Genomic DNA, 9,510 nt, shown 5'->3' with positions numbered 1-9,510 from the left:
GCTCGACTACTCGGTAGGGACCGTGGTAATTCGAGAGAAGCTTGGTCGAAAGGCCGGGAGTAGTGGACGGGACCCAGAGCCAAACTAGCATTCCCGGGGAATAGTGGGCGCTAGATGCGGATTCGTCATGGCGAGATTTTTGGCGACATTGGTCTTGCGCGGTAAACGAGCGAGCCAGTTGACGACACTCTTCAGCATAAGCAGCCGCTTCGGAAACAGGCGAGGCTTCAGAAACATCGGGTCGGTAGGGGAGAATGGTGTCCATGGAACAGGATGGTTCACGTCCATATAGAAGAAAAAAAGGAGAGAAGCCGGTGGTAGCTTGTGGCGCAGAGTTATAGGCGTACGTGACGAAGGGGAGCACCCGGTCCCAATTGGAGTGATCATCGGACACGTACATCGCAAGCATATCTCCAAGGGCGCGGTTGAAACGCTCCGTCATGCCGTTTGTTTGCGGATGGTACGCAGAGGTGGTGCGGTGAACAATGCGGCATTCTTGGAGCAGTGCCTCGATAGCGTTTGAGAGAAAGACGCGGCCACGATCACTTAATAATTCACGGGGCGCACCGTGTCGCAAAATGAGGCGGCGAAGAAGGAAGCGAGCGACGTCTGTCGCGGTGGCAGCTGGCAGCGCAGATGTTTCAGCGTACCGTGTGAGATGGTCGACGGCGACAATGATCCACCGGTTGCCCGCAGGAGTGTTGGGGAGGGGACCGTAAAGATCAATGCCGACACGGTCAAATGGTCTTGTAGGGCACGGTAAAGGTTGTAGAGGACCAGTGGTGCTATGAGGGGGAGTCTTGCGGCGTTGGCACGAAAGGCATGATCGCACGTACTGGCGAATGTATCGATACATGCCGCGCCAGTAATACCTCAGGCGTAGGCGGGAGTAGGTCTTGAATACGCCAGCGTGGCCGCATTGAGGATCATCGTGGAAGGCGGTGCACATGTCCGAGCGCAGATGACGGGGGATAACAAGCAGCCATCTGCGGCCATCGGTTAGGTAATTGCGGCGGTACAACAAGCCTTCACGAACGACAAAGTGATGCGCTTGACGACGAATGGTGCGTGAAACAGATTCAAGCGAACGGTGAGAGAGAACGTCAAGCAGAGAAGCGATCCAGGGATCCTTGCGTTGCTCGGCCGGCATGTCGGTGATGCTGAGGGACGACGAATCGCAGGCGGAAGTTTGTAAACAAAGTAAGTCAGACGGAAGCGGAGAACGGGATAGGGCATCGGCGTCTGAATGTTTGCGTCCCGAGCGATAAATAACACGTATGTCATACTCTTGAAGGCGTAAAGCCCAACGAGCGAGGCGGCCAGTGGGGTCTTTCATAGATGACAACCAGCATAAGGCATGGTGGTCAGTCACAACGTCAAATTGGCGTCCGTAAAGGTAAGTACGGAATTTGCTGATGGCCCAAATAATTGCCAAACATTCCTTTTCCGTTACAGAATAGTTCGACTCTGCCTTTGTTAGGGTACGGCTGGCATATGCAACGACATACTCGTCATAGCCGTCTTTGCGTTGGGCGAGGATGGCACCAAGACCGACACCGCTAGCGTCCGTGTGAATTTCAGTAGGCGCATTGGGATCGAAGTGGCGCAGTACTGGAGGGGACGTAAGGAGCCGGCGGAGCGTCGTAAATGACTCGTCGCAATCGGGATTCCATGCCGAGAGGTCAGCGCTGCTGGCAAGTAGCTGAGTCAAGGGGGCGATAATAGAGGCGAAATTACGGATGAAACGCCGAAAATAAGAGCACAAGCCGATGAAGCTACGGAGCTCTTTAAGAGTGGCTGGCTTGGGAAACTCGGCAACGGCTCGCAGTTTGGCGGGGTCTGGTAGGATTCCCTCTTGTGAAACGACGTGGCCTAGAATCGTAAGCTGTCTGGCACCAAAATGGCATTTCTTCAAGTTTAATTGCAAACCAGCGGCCGTGAGACACTCAAGAACTTGCTCGAGGCGATCGAGATGAGATGCAAAATTGGGAGAAAAGACAACTATGTCGTCTAAGTAGCAAAGACAGGTACGCCACTTAAGTCCCCGGAGGATAGAATCCATCATCCTCTCGAAAGTCGCAGGCGCGTTACACAGGCCGAAGGGCATCACATTAAATTCGTATAACCCGTCAGGGGTCACAAAAGCCGTTTTTGGACGGTCCGCTGCAGCCATCGGCACTTGCCAGTATCCAGAGCGAAGATCCAGGGAAGAAAAAAATTCGGCACCTTGTAGACAATCGAGAGCATCGTCTATTCGTGGTAGAGGATAAACATCCTTACGTGTGATCTTGTTTAGTCGGCGGTAATCCACGCAAAATCTGATTGAGCCGTCCTTTTTCCGCACCAGTACGACCGGAGAAGCCCAAGGACTGTGTGACTGCTGGATCACGCCGCGTTGCAGCATGTCATCGACTTGTTCACTGATGACGCTGCGTTCGGATTGTGACACTCGGTAGGGACGCTGACGCAGTGGAGCATGGTGACCGGTGTCAATATGGTGAACAACCGCTGACGTGCGCCCCAAACGAGGTTGGCCGAGGTCGAAAGAGGTCCGAAAACGGTCAAGGAGTTGAACGAGCTGATTGCGCTGAGCTTGCGGGAGCGCGTTATCGACGCTGCGCAACAAGACGTCGTGGTCTGGTGAGGCGGGAGCGGCGGCAGAAGTAACGGCATCGATAGGCAGTGGTGTCGTATCGCAATTGGGCGCATCAAACGGAAAGATGGCATCAAAAGTGTCGAGACGACCAACAGATTCGCCATGTAATAGAGTTGAAGGGCAGGGAAACGGATTATACGCATAAACTGCACTGGAATCATCATCAAGTGAGACGACTGCGAACGGTAGGACAACGTTCCGGCGACGCGCACATTCCTCAGACGGTACAAAAAGTGCAGTTGAATTGGGGACAGCGTCACAGGTGACGGACACTAAGGCGACAGAGAAGGCAGGGATGATGACGTCAGCAGCGACAACCACTTTAGCAGACGGGCGAGGGTCATCGTCGGTTGCGGTACAGAACGGAGACAAGCGAGTTGTGCACGTGCGCAGTCGACCACTGCATGATGCGCGCAAAGGAAGTCCCAGCCCAGGATAACGGCGTGCGATGCATGAGAAAGGACGACAAATTCGACAATGTAGAGCGCATCTTGAATTAAAACACGAGCGGTGCAGGTGGCCGAAGGCTTGACGTGCTGCGAGCTCGCTGTGCGTAGCGAAATATCAAAAAGCGGAGTCGTCACTTTGTTCAGTTTGCGGCAGAGAATCTCACTAATCACACAAACAGCTGCTCCTGTGTCGACAAGAGCGTTCGTCGCGACACCGTCTATAAACACTACAATCTCGTTAGGCGGCGAAAGAAGAGGCCTTGCAAATTTCGACGACGGCGCAGTTCTTGCCTCAGGAACTGCGGCTGTTAGTTTTCCTCCTGATCGTGGTTGGAACGGCGAAGCATGGGGGAAAGGGAGCGGTGGCGGGGAGAAGGAGATCGGCGTGAACTGAAGGCGGGGCGACGTGAATACGAGTCCGTGGCGTCAGATGTAAGACGGTGTGTAGCTTGCTGAGGGACATGGCTAAGGTTGGGAGCGCCATCTCGAAAATAGAGTCCGCGGCGGCGACAGAAGCGCGCAACATGTCCAGGAATACCGCAAGCGTAGCACACTGGCCGGTTGTCCGGAGTGCGCCAGGGGTTTAGAGGTGGTCTCGGATTGCGAGAACGGTACGTAAACCGGCCGTACCGGACTTGGCGGAGTGTAGAAGTTGGTGGCTGGGCTGGATGGGACTGGCGTCGGTGGGGCATGAGATCGTGTAAGGGCCTCAGCATAAGTTAGCGGCGCCGTTACTTGCGGCGGCGCCGTAACGTGCGGCGGCGAAGCGGGGGACGGGAGGGCCTCAGCAACTTGCGTCTGGATAACCCGACGAAGCGACTGGTCCAGTGGGGGGAGAGGCTCAGTGACCGATGCCACAAGAGAGAGCTGACGTGCAACTTCCTCACGTACGTATTGCTGAATTTGAGGCAGCAACGAGGTGTAATCAAAACCAGCGCCGCTGGGAGCCAAAGCTGAAAGGTCAGCCGTTTGCATTCCAGGGCGACGTGTGGAGATGCGCTGTTTACGCAGCTCGTCAAAACTTTGGCAAAGTTCAATGACTTCAGTAACGCTCTGTGGGTTTTTAGCCACGAGCATATGAAAAGCGTCATCGTCGATGCCTTTCATGATGTGTTTGATTCGGTCAGGTTCCGACATGGACGCATTCACTCGCCTACAGAGGCCGATGACATCCTCAATGTAGCTTGTGAAGGTCTCACCAATTTGTTGAGATCGTCCGCGGAGGCTGTGTTCAGCGCGAAGCTTGCGCACCGCTGGCCGACCGAAAAACGAAACGAGGGTCTCTTTGAAAGCTGACCAGGTGGTAAAATCAGCCTCGTGGTTCTTGAACCACAGATGGACCACGCCGGTAAGATAAAAGATGGCATGAGTCAACTTGTCGCGGTCATCCCACTTGTTGTGTGCACTAACACGTTCATACTCGGCCAGCCAGTCTTCCACGTCGTGATCGTCAGTGCCACTGAAGACTGGAGGATCACGCAGATGAAGCACCCCAGAGCACACGACAGGTGTGGGAGCGGGAGAAGCTCGCGAGGGTCCGGCGTCCTCGGTCATTGTGAAGGCAGATGGTAGCGTACGGCTGCGGAGTTCCAGGACGCTGAAGGGGACGACCCAGCACTTCCACCAAATGCAACAAGAGTATTTTGCAGGTAGACTTGATAAAGCGGTTTAACAAGCCGGATCGTTGAAAACCGACCTAGCGCGAACCACACGATCGTCAACGTCTTCTTCCACACACTGGCTGGCACAGAGCTGGTGCCGATGTGCTCCGGTACAATCTATATATATATATATATATATATATATATATATATATATATATATATATATATATATCATTTTTCATGCTTTTTTTAGTTTCTTGGTTATTTTGGTTGGATGTTAGTAGGCAACGAATAGTTGTATTTTTTGGAAGCGGGTTGTGGCGCACGTGTTGCATGGTGAAAGCAGTGTAAGGCGGCAGTTTTAAACCATGTTAAGGGAAGCTAGCGGAGGTAGCCGGATAGCGAGATTACCGTAGGGCTTACCGTGGGGCTTTGTTCAGGTATTTTGGCGGGCTTTCTCGTTAGGTGGTCGGGCGGGTGATGGCGCGGCAGGCTAGGAAAGTCAGGGGTGGTGGCGAGCTGGTGCAGTGCGAGGAGTGCAAAGTTTGGTGTTATTTGGACGAGACGCACTTCGCAAGTTTAGCCGACGCTGAGGAGACTAGCTTCGCGTGCAGGCTGTGTGAAAGATTTAAGGGGGCGCTGTGAGGCGGATAGAAGTAGGGTGCCTCGATGCCCAGCGCCGCCGTCCAGGGTGGAGACAACCCCGCTGGCGCCGCCATATTGAGTCACACGAGCTGAGACTCAGCTACGCTTGCGTTCATAAATAGTGTTACTCGCGGCGCACTTCCAAGTGCTTTGCCTTGATGTGGATTTTTTTATCGGTATCGCATCTGCACATCTTTATAACCAAGAGCCGTCAACTCGTCGAAGGTCCAAGACGTAAATGTATGGCGCCGGGAACATGCTCCAAGTTGCCTAATTCAATTTACATTTAATATGCCGTGTGTATGTTTGAAATACGCACTATTTTTTTTTTGCACTTCGATGCTTGGTATATAAGGTTTGCGACCCCCTGTGTGTGGAAGTTTTTCTTTTTCGCTGTTGTATTTTGGTTTACACGTCACGCCTCCTTTACCGTAGCCAGCCACTCGCGCACGGCGGTTAGTTTCCCTTGCGTTGCGCGTGCTCTTCGCGTTCGTTGCAATTATTTGACGATATCTACGCGCAATTTTGCTTTTTTTTGCCCACAAGACTGTGTGCTGACAGGATTAAGCTGGTGTAAAAATAACTGCGATGTGAAAATAAGGTTTAGTTAGTGCTGTAGAGAAACATGTAACGTAACTTGTCTGTGTCAATCTTGCGTATAGTACACACAAGAAACCAAACGATGCACAAAATACATTTACTTATAATGTCTAGTACAATCAATCAGGAAAGAGATATGTACATGAAAAATTATATGTACTGTGTGGCGCCTGAAGGTTATGTTGAAAGACGAGATAAAAAAAATTCGCAAGGTAGGCCCGACACACAATTCGGGATAGTGAGAGTTTTTTTTAATTTATTCATTACATGGGGGGGTTCAAGTGAGTACATCAACCTTATTACACACAATATAAATCGAAAACAAGAATGCAAACAAGAAAACGCAACCGCGGGTAATATTAATCAAGATATCCAGCCAGAATACATCAGCTACCATCGAATACGTCGGATCAGCCAAACACATCGATGGCGAGTACAGAACATTTTATAAATAACCATTAGAACACTGATAACTACATTGAAAAAATAAACAACACTGCATACATATCGCCTACAAAAACCGTAAATGAAACTAAGACAGTCAAATACAGATTAGCAATGTTTTTCACTTCGAAAATATAGTCCATGATGATGTAGGGCTGTTGACTTTAACAGACGGCGCCCATCCTGTCGATTTCCCTCGTACTGCATGGTCCTCTTCAAAGTGTTTCTAAGTACAAGTAAAACAACAAAAGTGATTATTGCTATGAAACGTTGCCTTGTAAATACAGAGAACCCATTACAGTGCTTAAAAATAAATTTTCGCAGAAGTAATGCTGTATTACCTCGCTTCACACGTTTCGAAGAAATGCACAGCCTACAACAGACACCATGCCAGAAAGCGCCGAAACATTTTGGTCCTATGATGCCCCTTAACTCTACTACACCTGGGCATACCGTGCACAGGCATTTAAAGACCGTCACAGTACCCACTACGATCGGGAATGAGCACGAATGACCATCGGCTTACGAGCACCACGCTACAAATATATTCGTCTAAAAAATCAGCTATATAACGTAACAACCTGAGATCCGCAAGATATCTGCTGAGAATAGAGAAAATCACAATGCTTCGCTTGCCACGTACACAACAGCCGCTCTCCCCAGAAGAAGCACTGCGTTCTTTAGTCCCAAATAACCAGTAGCGAAAAAAGAAACTGAGGGGGAAAAAAAAGAAACAAGAGACACACGATGTGTGCTTCCCGTAAAAAAGTAAAATAGGTGGTTTACATGACGATTTGTAGCTAATGTAAGGCTATTTCGCGGCGAAGCATTTTCGTCAGTTCTTAAAATAAGGGTACTACTCGCATAGACTGCGCCGATCAAAACGGCAAAAGCCTATGCGATGCGCGCTCGCAAACCATAGGCTACTCAGCATCAGTGCAGTGCTTAGTTCGTGAGCGAACGTAGGTACGTGAGCGAGGATCAGAGAATACTTTATTTAAATGAAAAACACGATGCGATAGTCTAAACTTTCTTGACACTTACCTCGCAAATGTAGGAGCTATCCGTTGCCTTCCAGCGATACCGCTTTACTTGGGGTTCCCATCTCTTCCTTCGCTCTGGGTCCCGGGGGAAGCGTAAACAACGAAGCCCTTTACGCGTCGATCCGGTGCACTTGGGAACACAACAGCCCGTCATGTGGACTCGATGCACTTGAAAAGCTTGTCATTCATGCGGCTGAACACTGTCCAGCAAGTAGAAGCGTCAGCGAAGCATCTGCGCGCACTGTGTCTCGAACTAAGCACCGGCACCAAACACTCGCAACCGCTCGCTGTGACTCAAGATGGCGTCGCAGCGAGAAAGCGGCGGCGCGGGTGCGGTCAAAGGATGGCACCACCCTGAACGGCGGCGCTGGCATCGAGGCACCCTAGATAGAAGGGGAATGGGCAGCTAGTGTGGAGGAGTTCAAAGGGAAGCTGAAGGTGGAGCGAGAGCGGAGTATTGAGCTCGAAACTCGGATCGGCGAGTTGCTTGACAGGGAGGGGGCCGAGGCCAACCTGGTTGAGCGAACAGCTGGCGAGCTACAAGAAGGACGGGATAAGCGGGCCGTGCTGGAAGAGTGGGTGGGGGCGCTAATGGCACAGGCGGCGGGTAATCCCGGGTCGGAGCAGCGTCAGGCGGACGGCGGGGACAGCGCGGAGTCTCAGGCCGAGGCATGCTATGAGAGCAGGGAGGGACACCTAGGGGCCGCAGAACAGCGGGCGAGAGCCGGCGGCAACACGGGGGCTCCACAACGCTACAGCGATGTAGCGCGGCAGGCTTCGGGTGGGACGGGACGAGCGGCAGGGAGCCCGTCGCCGCGTGTCAGTGGCGCACGGCGGGTGGAAGACCAGCTAGCGCGAACTGGAGGACAGCAATCGCAGGCGGGAGGCGAAAGTGTAGAGCGAAGGGTCCTGGTGGTGGGGGACTCCAACGTAGCGAGGGTTGAGGAGGGCGTCCTTACAAAAGTGAAGGCAGACGGGCGGGTGAGGGTGGAGGCCCAGTCAGGGAAGTGCATGGTTGAGGTTGCAGCGCGGCCTCCTCCTTATAGAATTTGTCGAGGGATCAAATACATGAATAATAACTGCATTGCTAATGCCATTGTATATTAGATGCTGCAAACGAATTATTGAACGCTACGCACTGTGAAGTAAAATATGTATTTTTTCATAAAAGAATAATTCGTATGTCCCAAAAATTGTGGCAGCTACAAATAACTGATATCAATGCTGCCACGTTTTTTTTTTCTCTCTCTATTTAATAAGTAAAGAAAATATCACACGAACTTTAGAACTATATCAGTTCGAAACCAGCAAAGCAGTGCATGCAGCTGATATGAAAAATGTCAGGGCCATGAAATGAATGAGTTGAGGACAAATAATTTGATGAATCTTTGTCATTCAAGAACCTTGTTTACATTATTTTCACATGTGCAACGACCAGGAAAAAACCTCAATGACACTGTCCTTCGTTGCAATAGATTGCGCAGGAGCAGCTGTTACCGGTCGTGTATTGTAATTACACCGAGATTATACTCGCAACAGTGAGTACAAATAAAAAGTACGAGTTCTGCAAAATATACATTAGAAATGCGAATATAGAATGGAATATACAAATGCGAAGATACAGCTCGCTAAAGGGCAGAAAAGAGTCGCTGGAAACAAAGTTCACTGCTTGTATACACAAAACCTCGCAGCAAGATATTCAAATATACGTCTAAGTCTCCAATAAATCTATGTATTTAAGCAAATGTCACTGTATATAATGCGTCAAACAAGACACATAAATATGTTGCGCAGTCACAGATAGTAAACTTTGCGCACAGAAAGACAGATGATCGAGGCAACAACAAAACTATGATCGCAGAAATCGTGATATGTACTCGGGCCAGGCGGCGGTCGCGACAGCGCCATATGGGTAGAATAATAGAGGAATAATGCAGAAATCAGTACGAAAATGTGTAATTTAACTGCCTGCACTACGGCAACAATTATTCTGAACCCAAAACTAAAGGAATGTATTGCTTCGTTTCAAAAAAGAAATAAAAGCAGGTAGCTAAAAAGGAAAGAAAAGG

This window comes from Dermacentor silvarum, unplaced genomic scaffold, assembly GCF_013339745.2.
Source record: "Dermacentor silvarum isolate Dsil-2018 unplaced genomic scaffold, BIME_Dsil_1.4 Seq880, whole genome shotgun sequence".
Taxonomy (NCBI): Eukaryota; Metazoa; Arthropoda; class Arachnida; order Ixodida; family Ixodidae; genus Dermacentor; species Dermacentor silvarum.
The sequence above is the reverse complement of the archived record's forward strand: the minus strand, read 5'-3'. Positions refer to the sequence as shown.